Source organism: Crinia signifera, chromosome 3 (assembly GCF_055691185.1).
Source record: "Crinia signifera chromosome 3, ASM5569118v1, whole genome shotgun sequence".
Taxonomy (NCBI): Eukaryota; Metazoa; Chordata; class Amphibia; order Anura; family Myobatrachidae; genus Crinia; species Crinia signifera.
In genome coordinates, this window is record NC_139219.1 from 21,252,045 (window position 1) to 21,268,373 (window position 16,329).

Below are 16,329 nucleotides of genomic sequence, written 5' to 3' on the forward strand. Positions count from 1 at the left end.
TCAATGCTGCTGGGGGTGGTCTACTGATGTCACATGACGTCAGCGCCCACCCCTCCTCCTCTTCCGGCGGTCTGACTTTTATTTCTGAAGGGATACTCCTCACCTCTGAGGTGAAGTACCGCCAGTTTCCACTAGAGGCCACTTGATGGACCCAATTACTTCTTAACAGAAAGTGAAATGATCTGTTTGAAACTTGCTGGATATGGACAGAGGGAGCTGTGACAGAGATAGGCATCTAAACTAGTGTCTAAACTTAACCACCCTTTCCCCAGCCTGACCCTAACCCACCTTGGCATATTTACATCCAGTATGCCAGCTGTCGGTATTCCAGAGTCGGCACATTCTTATCCATTTTGTTCTGATGGCAGTCAGGATTCCAGAAGACAACATCCCAACCAATAAGATTATAAATTCATCCCCTTCTGCGGTGCCCCGGTATACCAAGAGGACCATGGAAGTGAACAACATAGGTATCAGTGGAAGCCATTGTGTGTTAACTCCTAATACAAGGTTTGGCCAGAGGAAGCAATTCTGGGTTGACTTCCTTCATGGCTTTTGGCCAAAGACTCTTGGAGACCCATCTTCATATTGTTGGTGAAAAAACAATCTTGTATTTTCTACTGGGATTCCTTGGGATGGAGACAAACATGTCGTCCCTGCAATTACTGGTGGAGATTCAGGAAATCCAGGGGGATCTCTATCAGAGGAGATGATCAGCAGAAGGAATCCTATGTGAATTCTATAGCATGGTGGTCACAAAATGAGGCACTTGTGGGGTGTCGAAAGGGCTCAGAATGTATGGAGGGCTTATATGTTGGGAAAAGGAGAAGATATCTTGCCTAGATCTGTATGTCCTCTATACTGGTTGGGCGGCTTAGATGATCATATTCCATCATCTGTTCTGTCCACAAGTGCCTTAGGCCAGCCTGATATGAGAAAGATATTTTCCAATAAATGCTCATGAAATATGCGTAAAGCATATGAATGATGTATGGATGATGAATGATGTATGGAGCACTGGTTGTAGCTTACTGTATCCCTCAGGATCTGCATGAATGATGCACAACATCTCCTGGGGTCCGGATGAATAATGCGCAGAGCACCTTAACTCCCAAGCTCTGCATGAAAGATGCAGACAGCGCCTCACTTCCCCAACTCCATATGAATGATGTATGGAGCACTGATGGTAGATAACTGATCCCTCAGGCTGAGCATGAATGATGCACCACATCTCATACAGTATGCGCTATATGAATAATGCACAGAGCATTGGACATCCCGGGCTCTGCAAAAATGATGCACATTGTACATCACCTCCAAGATCTGCAGGTCGGAGTGTGTCATCTTTTAAGCACAATATGAGTTTTGCACATAGTACCTCACCTACAAGGCTCTGAATGAAGGATGCACATCACCTCCTAGGCTCTGAATGAAGGATGCACCTCACCTCCTAGGCTCTGAATGAAGGATGCACCTCACCCCCTAGGCTCTGAATGAAGGATGCACCTCACCTCCTAAGCTCTGAATGAAGGATGCACCTCATCGCCAAGGCTCTGCATGAATCATGCATAAAGCACCTCACATAAGAGGCACTGCTTGAATCAGGCATGGAGGACACTAAACCTCAAGCTCTGCATGTATGATGCATGGAGCCAATCACCTCCCAGGTTCTGCATGAATGATGTTTGTGGCACATCACCTCCCAGGTTCTGTATGAATGATGCATGGAGCACCTCACCTCCCCGGCTCTGGATGTATGGGGCAAATCTCCTCCCAGGTTCTGTATTTATGATGCATGGAGCCAGTCACCTCCCAAGCTCTGCATGAATGATGTTTGTAGCACATTACCTTCCAGGCTCTGCATGAATGATGCATGGAGCGCCTCACCTCCCAGGTTCTGCATGTATGAGGCATGGAGCACCTCACCTCCCAGGTTCTGCATGTATGAGGCATGGAGCACCTCACCTCCCAGGTTCTGCATGTATGAGTCATGGAGCACCTCACCTCCCAGGTTCTGCATGTATGAGGCATGGAGCACCTCACCTCCCAGGTTCTGCATGTATGAGGCATGGAGCACCTCACCTCCCAGGTTCTGCATGTATGAGGCATGGAGCGCCTCACCTCCCAGGTTCTGCATGTATGAGGCATGGAGCGCCTCACCTCCCAGGTTCTGCATGTATGAGGCATGGAGCGCCTCACCTCCCAGGTTCTGCATGTATGAAGCATGGAGCGCCTCACCTCCCAGGTTCTGCATGTATGAGGCATGGAGCACCTCACCTCCCAGGTTCTGCATGTATGAGGCATGGAGCGCCTCACCTCCCAGGTTCTGCATGTATGAGGCATGGAGCACCTCACCTCCCAGGTTCTACATGTATGAGGCATGGAGCGCCTCCCCTCCCAGGTTCTGCATGTATGAGGCATGGAGCACCTCACCTCCCAGGTTTTGCATGTAGGAGGCATGGAGCACCTCACCTCCCAGGTTCTGCATGTATGAGGCATGGAGCACCTCACCTCCCAGGTTCTGCATGTATGAGGCATGGAGCGCCTCACCTCCCAGGTTCTGCATGTATGAGGCATGGAGCGCCTCACCTCCCAGGTTCTGCATGTATGAGGCATGGAGCGCCTCACCTCCCAGGTTCTGCATGTATGAGGCATGGAGCTCCTCACCTCCCAGGTTCTGCATGTATGAGGCATGGAGCACCTCACCTCCCAGGTTCTGCATGTATGAGGCATGGAGCACCTCACCTCCCAGGTTCTGCATGTATGAGGCATGGAGCACCTCACCTCCCAGGTTCTGCATGTATGAGGCATGGAGCACCTCACCTCCCAGGTTCTGCATGTATGAGGCATGGAGCACCTCACCTCCCAGGTTCTGCATGTATGAGGCATGGAGCACCTCACCTCCCAGGTTCTGCATGTATAAGGCACGGAGCACCTCACCTCCCAGGTTCTGCATGTATGAGGCACGGAGCACCTCACCTCCCAGGTTCTGCATGTATGAGGCACGGAGCACCTCACCTCCCAGGTTCTGCATGTATGAGGCACGGAGCACCTCACCTCCCAGGCTATGCTCCAGTGCCCAGACTGGCAAACCCAGAAATTCCTCGGGATTGTCGCTGCCCGGCTCCGGCTGCCTGGCCCCTCCTCCTCCCTCCGGCTGTGTGAGACGTAACTAGCCAGGTTGCCGGGGGCAGGGCTGGGCAACGACTGATATAGTGCTCAGTGGCACTGCCTGACCCCGGAACACTCAGCGATGGATCACTCTAAAGAAAAAAAAAACCTGCCCTGTGGGGAGTGTTCCCTAAAATAAAATACCACCCATAGGCAAGTGCAGGGGGGGGGGGGGGGGGGGAGGTGGTGTTCTGGTTGCACATAAACCCCCATCCTCTTGGCAAGTGGTTCAAATAATGACACTAGCAATGGTATATAATACGATTACTGGCGTTGTCGCCACATCCTGCAGTGTAAGGGACATGCCCAGTGGTAGTAACTTCCTCTTTTGCTGTGTCCTCAGTCAGTGCATTGGACCAGAGAGCAGTTGCCAGGAAGAAGAGACAGGTGAAGCCTTACCATGAGGCGGGAGAATGTGTGCTTTGAAAGTGCAGTACTGTTTCTATTATGTTTGTGTATTTATTCATTACAGTATGTTTAACCTTTTCCTGACAACTTATTTATATTGTTTAAAAGTTTGATACATCCTAAACTATAGTATAGACGTATATACAGATGGAGCACCTCTGATCCTTTGCCGGGGATCGCCGGCATGCCTGCGCTGCAGAGGCTCCATCTGACTGGGACGCACGTGCATCTCACACGCACCCGCGTCCCAGTTTCAGGGCGGCGCCGCGGCGGCATCCTGCCCGTCTCCTCTTCAGGGAGACGGGCAGGGATAGGGGGGACGGCGGGGCGGTGAGGGGCACCGAGGGGAGGCGGCAGGTGACGGATCCAGCTCCGTAGCCATGGGGCGCGCACGAGCATCTCGTGCGCGCACACCACTGGCGAGAGCCGGCCGCTGGCGGGGGCTGGCGATAGAATCGCCAGCCCCTGCAAAGATAGAGCAGACTCCATCTGTAGTGTTAAATATTAGCACTGTATTCCATACAGTATCCAGTGTATAAAAATACTAGTGTGTACATTAATGTTAAGGGTCATTACTTGGTTCTACTAGCGCTCCCTCAGGCTCCCGCTCTTGCTCTGATGTTCCAGTGGAAAATTTGTGGACTGCATTTGTAAACCCCCATCTAGAAATCCTGCATTTGCCACTGCTACTGAAGGGGTTAACGGGCATATTAATCAATATTACTGTATGTTTACTAACATAACATAATAAAATAAGTTTTCACATACTATTCATATTAGTAGCATTGCCTGTATGTTCTAAAGAAGATTTGGAGGATCTGCTCACTTTTTTTTTATAATAATCAATGCCCATACTAATGGGAAATAGGAAATGTGATCTTTCTCAATTTGTTTAAAAGAAATGAATACCAGGGGAGCCCTGTGATAATAACATAATCTTGACATAGCATTATGCAGGGTACTCTCTGGTTCCTGACTTCCTACAGAAGCCCAGGGCCAGTGTCTGTGATCCGCCTGTGTGTCTAAATAGTGTCTAATGTTCCTGTCACTGTTGCACAATCTCCCCTGCCGCCATTACCTCTGCCCTAACCCCTGGCTATGGAGAAAAAGCCCCTGTATTTACAAAAATATAAGAAGTTAAGTTTCATATTCCGGGTGGAGGTTCACACATATAGGCATACAAGAAATGTTGCATGTTATGTAACAGTCAGTTTGTCTTTCCTCCTTAAACCCTCCCTAGACTCCCATTGGCTAGTTTCACAGGAGCCTGGAGCAGACTTTTAGAGGAAAGACCAGCTGCAGGAGGGAGATAATGATCTGATATGCTGTATGCAGAAGTATTTCATTTAAGCTTACCTGTCATAAATCTCCCTGATTTGGGATGTTATCATACAGGTTACAATGTGTTGCAGGGACAGCCAATATTTGAGATTAGGAGCTTAATTCAGACCGGATCGGAAAGGGCCCCATTCTGATGGTGGGGGTCATATGCACAAACCCCGGGTCAAAACGGTTCGGCGAGTTTCACACACTCGTTTCCTGACAGCGGCATAATAAGTTCAGAGTGTTCAGGGTGAATGTGATGTGCTTCTGTCACATCTGTAGAGGAAATCCTCTGACATCAAAGTAATGATGTCATAGAGGGGATCCCCCAGCAGCAGTCAAGGCAAGACAGATGGGACTGCTGCTGCCTGTGGTGACTGTAAGTGTCTTGTGCCATGTGTAGATTTGACTCACGGGAGTCAAATCTAGTTACAGTAACATTTGCTCCTATACAGTTCCTGATTTTCAGTCCTACCCATAAACTAACTGGATGGTTGGCTGAAAGTTGGTCTAGTGTATGGACAGCATTAAAAGATATTTCTATATAACATTTGCAGCAATATATTTTGGGAATTTTTGTAAGTATTGATTTTAACATTGCTGTCAGCAATATGCGATTTCTTGTTTGCAACTATATATACGCCAAGATATTTATTTTCTTCTCACTCAGCACAGTATACTGTATATCAGTAGTTCCCAAACTTTTTCAGTCCAGGGCACCCTTTGGATCTCCATGACTTTTTCAAGGCAGCCGTATGCCAAAATAATAATTGACTATTTATTTATTTATTACCAGTTTCTTATATAGCGTGCACATATTTCGCAGCGCTTTACAGATAATATTTGAACATTCACATCAGTCCCTGCCCCAGTGGAGCTTACAATCTATATCCCCTACCACATGTACATACACAGACATTCTAGGGTTAATTTTTTTGGGAGCCAATTAACCTACCAGTATATTTTTGGATTGTGGGAGGAAACCGGAGTACCCGGAGGAAACCCACGCGAGTACGGGGAGAATATACAAACTCTGCACAGTTAGAGCTATGGTGGGAATCGAACCCATGACCTCAGTGCTGTGAGGCAGTAATGCTAACCATTACCCCATCCGTACTGCCCAATTACCAAACTATCCCTTTTTTTTTTAAAGTAGTTGGGTCAAAACAATGCTATCAGTCTTTAGCTCAGGAAAAAATGACTTATTAATTTGTTTGTAAAAATAATAAACAGAAATCCAAGAAACAATGCCCCCAACTGCTTACCAGCTTGTTCTCTCTTCCCTATAACATTGTATAAAACCCCTTTCATACAGTACCTGCGACCTGGCAATTACCCAGCATCATTTTTCTGGGTGCATTCTGACGGGTAAGTGAGGGTAAGGGGACAGATACACAGGGATATGGGTAAGAGGAAACAGAGGGGTGAGGTGGCAGTCACATGGAGATGAATGTAAGGGTGCAGGCATACAGGGGTAAGGGGGCAGCAGATTGATAAGGTGGCAGACACACAGGGTAAGGGGCGGGAACACAGGGGTCAGGGTAAAGGGGCAGCAGAGGCAGCTCCCCCCGCTGCCTCGGCACCCTCCTACCCCCCAGCGCAGGTGTACACGCTGCCCGCCCTGCTGACTCGGCACAGGAATCTACTCAGCTCCCTGCATTAACCTCCCCGGGCCCCGATGTACGTGCTGCCCGACCTGCTGACTAGCCGCACGGGCAGCTGCTAAGCTCCCTGCACTAAACCCCCCTCCCCGGCGCCGACAATCACGCTGCTCGGCCTGCTGAATCCACACGGGCAGCCGCTCAGCTCCTTGTACTCACCCACTGCCCATGCTAGCTCCTTAAACACTGCCCAGCCCAGCTTGCATCAAAAAATAAAAAAAAGACATGTGGCTGCCAGGCTGCGGCACCCCTGTGACAGCACCGCAGCACCCCAAGGAGCCGCGGCGCACAGTTTGGGAACCACTGCTGTATATGATTAATGTGATGCCTATGCATTCATTTCCAAATGCAGTTTGACCTTGTGTGAATTCATCTCTAAGCATAGAAGTATGTTTTCAGTGTATTCAATTCAAATGTATTGTGAACACTGGACTATCTGCAACGTGTAGGCATCATCTATATCAGTGATGGCTAACCTTGACACTCTAGCTGTTGTTGAACTACACATCCCAGCATACCCTGCTAAAGTTTTACTATATGGCCATGCTGAAACTGATGCTGGGATGTGTAGTTCAACAACATCAGTTCATCAACATTCAGTGTGAAGGTTAGACATCACTGATCTATATTTATTGGATGTGCTGTTTTACATACCATTATAGCATTAGCCAAATCAGCATGGACACCAGATCATTTAATTAAAAATGTGTTTAATTAAAGAAAGATAACTAGCAAAAATTCATACCCTTAAGGTCCATACACACTGGCCGATTCTCCCCATGGCCAGCGATTTTCACAGGGGGTAAACAGTTTTCCATAGCAGGAAGCTATGGAAAGCCATCCGCCGAGATGCCTTTTTGCTGGTAATACGCATCAGCACTCACTGCTCATGGCCGGACCACACACTCTGGGCAGCTTCTGAGCTGAAAACAGCTCAAATGACAAAACTGAGCTGCTTTCAGCTCAGAATCGCCTAGTGTGTATGGGCCTTTACAGCTAACAGCAGCAGCATGATGCTATGGATGAGTGCACACCTGCACAGATAAGGATATCCTGTCTGATCATTGTTCTGCTATAACTCTCTACTGTTGTTCCCACAAGGGGGAATGATGCTAGTCGTCAGCAGGGACTCCTGAGCAGTTACAGCAAATCACTGTCCTTATAAAAAAACACCTCAGTTGTACTCCTAGCAGAACCCAGGTAATAAGGAGTGCAATGCAGGGCAGCAGGAGACCTTTGGCTGAAATGGGAGCCTCCTGCAGTATGCGGGAGCTTAGGCAACTATGCTATAAATATGATTGTAACATACTGTATGTAGCAAAAGACATCATCCATAGAGAGTCATCTGATTAAGTGTCAGATATAACGAGTGATACTAGTAACGAGTAGTAACTGGTGCTCCAGTCAATCAAATCCCCTATAGCTGACTTAATTAAAATGCATATATTGCAATTGGAGAAAAAACATAAATTTACTTGGTAACAAAAAAAGACATATATTCACCTCAAACATAATATTCAGCTTCTTGGTCATGAAGTGGTTAAATAAACTCCTGGATGAGTGGGAAGTGGGAATAAATATCACAGCACGGTGGGAACACAGAACCGCACATGTTACTGTGTCGCTGCTCTGCCCCATATCTGGGTCCCTACACGTGTGTAGGAGGCGTGTGAGAGCTGGGTACCTGCTCAGCTTTACAGAGAATATATGGGGCTCTGTGCTGACAGCTGGCCTGCGGTAGCTTTGTACATTTCGGCAGAGGCCTATTTCTCAGAAAGATTCATTGCTTTAAACTCCCTGTGTGGCACAGAAAAAGATAGGCCTTGTATGTTTTTACTCAAAATGCTGGTATAACCCCATGACAGGGGTCAAAAGTGAGGTCTGTCAGGAGAGAGCCGAAGAACCTCCCCATCCCCCTGAACACTGCAAGGCCTGCTTCCCTTTCTATTTAATCCCCCCTACTAGAAAGTCACATTGCTGTGATAAGATTGGAGAGATGATTACAGATTATCGGTGTGTTCTGATGTATTGAACGGTAAATCTGCCTCCAGGTTCACACAGGGCCTGTGAGACTTCTGCGCCCACCAGTGATGAAGACCCCTGAAAATAAATAAAGATTATTAAGCATAATTATATCAAAATCAGGATCTCAGATGCAGTCAGCAGATGATTTGTGCTACAGGGCCAGCTGGGCAGCCTAATGCCAAAGTCTCCTACACACGCCACAAGCATTAGATCCAGGGGCGGATTGGGAAATAAATCCAGCCCGGGAAATATCACAAAGCAGCCCTAAACGGGGGGGCGGGATCTGTTGCGCGCCGGAGGCGCGCCCATTTTTTGGGGGTGTGGCCTAGCAATGGGGGCGTGGTCTATTTCAGTGAGGCCATGCCCCATTATCGCCGCTGTGGGGGCATGACTAGTGGCTCTCTGAGCTGCTGGCTATGTCCCCAGCCCCAGGCTGCAGATAGGTGCATGAGCTCAGCGTCTATTCTGCAGCCTGTGGGGCTGGGGAGATAAAGACAAGGGGTGACAGAGGGACTACAAACTGACCCCCCCCTTCCCCCGGGACACTGCCAGCCTCGGGCGGGACACAGGAACATCCCCAAAAAATGGGAGGTTCCCGCGAAAAGCGGGATAGTTGGGAGGTATGCATCTGCCGCAGGACTACCTGCAGGAGAAGGCACCCAGGCTAACACTTTACTAGTAGGGAAGTGCTGGACATAAAAAGATTGTGTATATTATATATATATATAAATATATATATATATATATATACGAATTTCAAATAAATGAAAACAGGAGGCGGCACTCTCAAACAAATAGTGAAAAACTGTATTAAATCATCAAAGTGCAAAAAAGGTCAGCATAAGTTGTCAACAGTTTCGGAGCTTACGCTCCTTTCTCAGGACGACTGAGTGCACTTCATGTTTGATTTGTTCATGCTGTCAGTTGTCCTGAGGAAGGAGCGTAAGCTCCGAAACTGTTGACAACTTATGCTGACCTTTTTTGCACTTTGATGATTTAATACAGTTTTTCACTATTTGTTTGAGAGTGCCGCCTCCCATTTTCATTTATTTGAAAAATCACCTATATATCAAATATTGTGAAAGGCACCTCACCAGCGTTTATCTGGATGTCCCAAGTGCCAGTCTTCACAAATATATATATATATATATATATATATATATATATGCAGGGCTGGATTTAGGGTTCAGGCCACCCCTATGCACAACATATTAACACCCCCTTCCCCCTAGACCCATTGGCTGGTGCACACAGCCCATTACACATTATGCTACATACTGTAATGTCCATAACCATTATGCCACACACAGTTATGCCAAATACACATGCAATAACGTAATGCCAATTACACATTATGACACACAGTGTAGGCAGATCCAGGGCTGAATCCAGAACAAAGTGAGAAAGGTTATTTGTGTGAGCTCGTGGAACAGTGGCCATGGCCTCACAATGGTTTTGTCTCAAAGGGAATGATGTAGAGAGGCAGTTGACAGTGAAAAGGTAACAGGGAGAGGCAAAGAGTGATGTCTGAAAGAGGCAGAGACCAACAGGAGAGAGAGGGAAATGATGAGATAGTGACAGTCCCACCAGGGAGAGGTAGATGGGGATGTAGTGGATAAAGGGGAGAGATAGTGGGAGATAGAGGGGCAGTGATTAAAAGGGAGAGACAAAGGATGACAGTGAGAAGCAGTGGGTGACCTCAGGGAGAGAGTAAAAGAGGTAGCAAGTGGATGATGCCAGGGGAAGGCAATGTGTGACAGAGGATGGCAGGTAGAGGCATTGGATGACCGGAGAGAGAGAGGTGACAGAAAGAGGTAGTGGGGAAGGAGGAGGTGGGAGGGGAAGGAGTGAGGGGGATAGAGGGGAAGGTGGGGAGGGAGTGAGGCAGAGAGAAAGGAGGGGGATAGAGAGAGGGAAATGGAGGGGTGCCGGACGGGGTCCCAACAGTCGGGATCCCGACAGCCATTCACCCGACGTCAGGATCCCGACTGTCAAAAACTGACAGCTGGGTTCCCGACGGCCACCCGCTATTTTCCCTCGTGGAGGTCCACGACCCCCATAGAGGGAGAATAGAATTGTGCCTGCAAGGGGCTTAGCTGCGCTCACCATGTTGTCTGGGTCCGGCCAGTCGGGATCCAGACGTCGGGATAATGACTGTCGGGATCCCGACTGTCGGACCCCTATACCACACCCAAATGAAGAGGGAGAGACAAACAAAGAGGATGAGAGGGAAGGAGAGATAGAGGCTAAGGAGGGAGAGAGAGGGAGAGAAGGGGAGGAGAGAGAAATGGAGAGGAGGGAGAGATCAGGGGTAAAGGAAGGGAGAGAAAGGAAAAAAAGACAGAGGGGTGGATAGAGAGAAAGAGGGAGAGACGGTGAGAGAAAGATGGAGTTATCTAACATTGGTGCAAGTGTGGTGGGAAGCAACTTGGGAGGTAGAGGGCCATACCGCCACATCCTAAGCTGCGCTAGACCTCCCGACTTACCTCTGGCTGTCAGCTCCAGGCAGCTTTGAGGGTCAGGTTCCCGCCTCTACATTGATGTCTGCTTCTGGCTCCGGGGAGGTTCAGATTCCAGCTCCCGGCTCTTGCTTCTGGTGTCCGCTCCTGGCTTAAGCTAGATTTAAAAAAATAATAATTACCTCCCCACGTGAGTGCCAATTTCTCCATTCAACTATATATATCATTGAAAAGGGACTATGAACACATTGAGATCTGTAAAATATATTAAAAGTTAAAAGGGGACCAGACTCCCCCTTGCTTACCACCACCCCCACCCCACACAGAGTAGCGTGAGGAGCGCATCCTGGATTAAATGTGCAGTTACAGTAGCACACTTTTTACCTGTATGCACAGCGGGCTCTCTGTAACGTCTAGGGACAACAACAGAAATGATGGGGCCCCATAAACTGTTATTTATAAAGCCCTCCCTCCCCATCAAACGTCATCAATTCCTTCCCATGCTGGAACATAAACTGGACACACTCCCTCCCCCTTTGGTCTGCTCTCTATCACACTGACCCTCGCCCTGCGGCCTGCTCTCTATCACACTGACCCTCGCCCTGCGGCCTGCTCTCTATCACATTGACGCTTTCCCTCACCCAGTGGTCTGCGCTATATCACAATGATGCAGTCCCTCCCCCTTTGGTCTGCTCTCTATCACACTGACCCTCGCCCTGCGGCCTGCTCTCTATCACATTGACGCTTTCCCTCACCCAGTGGCCTGCGCTATATCACAATGATGCAGTCCCTCAACCCGTGGCCTGTGTTCTGTCACACTGACCCTCGCCCTGCGGCCTGCTCTCTATCACACTGACCCTCGCCCTGCGGCCTGCTCTCTATCACATTGACGCTTTCCCTCACCCAGTGGCCTGCGCTATATCACAATGATGCAGTCCCTCAACCCGTGGCCTGTGTTCTATCACACTGACCCTCGCCCTGCGGCCTGCTCTCTATCACATTGATGCTTTCCCTCACCCAGTGGCCTGCGCTATATCACAATGATGCAGTCCCTCAACCCGTGGCCTGTGTTCTATCACACTGACCCTCGCCCTGCGGCCTGCTCTCTATCACACTGACCCTCGCCCTGCGGCCTGCTCTCTATCACATTGACGCTTTCCCTCACCCAGTGGCCTGCGCTATATCACAATGATGCAGTCCCTCAACCCGTGGCCTGTGTTCTATCACACTGACCCTCGCCCTGCGGCCTGCTCTCTATCACACTGACCCTCGCCCTGCGGCCTGCTCTCTATCACATTGATGCTTTCCCTCACCCAGTGGCCTGCGCTATATCACAATGATGCAGTCCCTAAACCCGTGGCCTGTGTTCTATCACACTGACCCTCGCCCTGCGGCCTGCTCTCTGTCACACTGACCCTCGCCCTGCGGCCTGCTCTCTATCACATTGATGCTTCCCCTCACCCAGTGGCCTGCGCTATATCACAATGATGCAGTCCCTCAACCCGTGGCCTGTGTTCTATCACACTGACCCTCGCCCTGCGGCCTGCTCTCTATCACACTGACCCTCGCCCTGCGGCCTGCTCTCTATCACATTGACGCTTCCCCTCACCCAGTGGCCTGCGCTATATCACAATGATGCAGTCCCTCAACCCGTGGCCTGTGTTCTATCACACTGACCCTCGCCCTGCGGCCTGCTCTCTATCACACTGACCCTCGCCCTGCGGCCTGCTCTCTATCACATTGATGCTTCCCCTCACCTAGTGGCCTGCGCTATATCACAATGATGCAGTCCCTCAACCCGTGGCCTGTGTTCTATCACACTGACCCTCGCCCTGCGGCCTGCTCTCTATCACACTGACCCTCGCCCTGCGGCCTGCTCTCTATCACATTGACGCTTTCCCTCACCCAGTGGCCTGCGCTATATCACAATGATGCAGTCCCTCAACCCGTGGCCTGTGTTCTATCACACTGACCCTCGCCCTGTGGCCTGCTCTCTATCACACTGACCCTCGCCCTGCTCTCTATCACATTGACGCTTTCCCTCACCCAGTGGCCTGCGCTATATCACACTGATGCAGTCCCTCAACCCGTGGCCTGTGTTCTATCACGCTGACCCTCGCCCTGCGGCCTGCTCTCTATCACACTGACCCTCGCCCTGCGGCCTGCTCTCTATCACACTGACCCTCGCCCTGCGGCCTGCTCTCTATCACATTGACGCTTTCCCTCACCCAGTGGCCTGCGCTATATCACAATGATGCAGTCCCTCAACCCGTGGCCTGTGTTCTATCACGCTGACCCTCGCCCTGCGGCCTGCTCTCTATCACATTGACGCTTTCCCTCACCCAGTGGCCTGCGCTATATCACACTGATGCAGTCCCTCAACCCGTGGCCTGTGTTCTATCACACTGACCCTCGCCCTGCGGCCTGCTCTCTATCACACTGACCCTCGCCCTGCGGCCTGCTCTCTATCACATTGATGCTTTCCCTCACCCAGTGGCCTGCGCTATATCACAATGATGCAGTCCCTCAACCCGTGGCCTGTGTTCTATCACACTGACCCTCGCCCTGCGGCCTGCTCTCTATCACACTGACCCTCGCCCTGCGGCCTGCTCTCTATCACATTGATGCTTTCCCTCACCCAGTGGCCTGCGCTATATCACAATGATGCAGTCCCTCAACCCGTGGCCTGTGTTCTATCACACTGACCCTCGCCCTGCGGCCTGCTCTCTATCACACTGACCCTCGCCCTGCGGCCTGCTCTCTATCACATTGATGCTTTCCCTCACCCAGTGGCCTGCGCTATATCACAATGATGCAGTCCCTCAACCCGTGGCCTGTGTTCTATCACACTGACCCTCGCCCTGCGGCCTGCTCTCTATCACACTGACCCTCGCCCTGCGGCCTGCTCTCTATCACATTGACGCTTTCCCTCACCCAGTGGCCTGCGCTATATCACAATGATGCAGTCCCTCAACCCGTGGCCTGTGTTCTATCACGCTGACCCTCGCCCTGCGGCCTGCTCTCTATCACACTGACCCTCGCCCTGCGGCCTGCTCTCTATCACATTGACGCTTTCCCTCACCCAGTGGCCTGCGCTATATCACAATGATGCAGTCCCTCAACCCGTGGCCTGTGTTCTATCACGCTGACCCTCGCCCTGCGGCCTGCTCTCTATCACACTGACCCTCGCCCTGCGGCCTGCTCTCTATCACATTGACGCTTTCCCTCACCCAGTGGCCTGCGCTATATCACAATGATGCAGTCCCTCAACCCGTGGCCTGTGTTCTATCACGCTGACCCTCGCCCTGCGGCCTGCTCTCTATCACATTGACGCTTTCCCTCACCCAGTGGCCTGCGCTATATCACACTGACGCACTCCCTCACCCTGCACGATATCCCACGACACACTCAATTGCCCCGCGCCTGTTATGCTGACGAGCTCCCTAACCCTCTGTCCTGACTCCCCCACAAAATTATTCTGACCCTCCCCACTAGTACTTAACCCTCATACCCTGAGGCCTAACTCTTACCCCTCCCTGAGCCTAACACTTACCCCCCCCTTCCCTGAGCCCAACCCACACCCCAAATAAACACACATACCATAACCCTCAATCTTACCTTTGGAACATCCAGAGTACAGTCTGGTTGGTTTTGGGCAGGCCTGGAACTGTGGTTGCAAAGCAGCATCTCTTCCCTTCCCTTTTGCCCAGGCAGCAGCAGCAGCAGCCATCACACCATGTAGCTCCGCCCCCGGCCGGGTCCCGTTTAGCTCCGCCCCCATCGGGTCCGCGAAGCCCCGCCCACCAAGCGGGGGTGCCGGGCAATGGGGTGGGGGCTGTTTTGCACCCCCCCCCCCCCTGGTGCTGGGCCTGGCAGCAGCTGAGCTGACTGCAGCTCTTACTGCATGCAGGGCAGGGTGGAAGGGGGAGCGGTGGGCAGAGAGGAAGGAGGGGTTCTCTGGCTGTCTGTGTGAGGTTGCTCAGTGACCTGCCCCATCAGGGTCACTGAGCGTCCTCACACAGAAAGCCAGAGATAGAGAAGAATGCTATTGGCTGCTGCTGCCGCAGAGCTTGTACATGAGGGACTCCGTCTCCTACCTCCGGCCGGCTCCAAAAGCTACTGAACCTGAACGTGCTGCGCCCCAGTGGCGCTGCGGAGCACAAGTTGAGCCACTGCGCCCCACCCCCTAGTATATACACTTGACTTACACATACTTTTCCACAGCCTTTTATGCACCGCGGGAGGAGCTGTGTGCGCCCACGCATGCGCACCAGCCCTCCCGCGGCCATTTTAACTTTGGGCACAGCCGAGGCCGGCCGCGGCCATCTTTAATTGGAGCGTTTTGCTGCTGCCGAGGCCGAGGCCGCGGCCGCGGCCAGGGAGGGTAGGCAGCCGCCACTCCTCCAAAATGTGCCGGCCCACCGGGAAACGGCCCGGTTTCCCGGTGGGCCAATCCGCCCCTGATTAGATCTTACATGCCAGCTGTATAACCTGTGTTACATGCAATGGGCAGTATAACTGGTGAGACCCTGAGCGCCTATACACGTGTGTTTAGCAGCATTCCAAGGGAGCTACATGTGTATTAGCCTCGGGCACCTGGGGCCTTTAATCAGGCCCTGAACCTGCAGGAGGCTCCTGATTTTTTGGTTGGTTCCCGCATCTCCGAAAGAGTAGGCAGATCTCCCGCATCCTGACAGCTTCATAGTTTAAGAAACCTGGGTGGTACTTGTGTATTATCGCGGCGCCCATACCCGCGGATCGCATGCCATATCGTATGCAAATCGTTTGCAAATCGTATGAGATGTGCGTACGATTTACATATGATTTGCATACGATTTACATTCGATTTGCATACGATTCGATCTGCGATGCGATTTAGCACACCACCAATATCCACGCCAGCCCGAAGCGTGGTGAGCGCAGCGAGGCCCGCGAGGGGATGTGATATGCATCCTCCTGACCTGTTCATACCCCCACTATCCATGTCAGCGTGGGACGTGTAAAATGAGGCCGAAGCGTGGCTAGCGCAGCGGATTACTTGACGTGTATTCCGCGTCCGCACGCCAAGCTTTGGGCTTGTTGTACGCGTCCCCTCGCGGGGCACGCTGCGCTCGCCACACTTTGTAAAAACAACTCCACGCCGACGTGGATAGTGGGGTAATGAACAGGTCGGGAGGACACAAACCACGTCCCCGCGCAGGGCTCGCTGCATTTGCCACGCTTCGGGCAGACGTGGATAGTGGTGGTGTGCTAAATCACATCGCAGATCGAATCTTTTGCAA

General features: G+C 51.2%; 1 long non-coding RNA gene across 1 annotated transcript; it reads right to left on the bottom strand.

Annotated features, from left to right (window-relative positions):
• Window positions 1–7,277: 7,277 nt before the first annotated feature.
• On the bottom strand, window positions 7,278–15,264 carry LOC146062449 (uncharacterized). The gene is made up of 3 exons (XR_014471323.1): window positions 14,666–15,264; window positions 11,075–11,204; window positions 7,278–8,663 (listed from the first exon to the last, which is right to left on the bottom strand). It is a non-coding gene; the product is annotated as an uncharacterized LOC146062449 (long non-coding RNA).
• Between the last annotated feature and the right edge of the window lie 1,065 nt (window positions 15,265–16,329).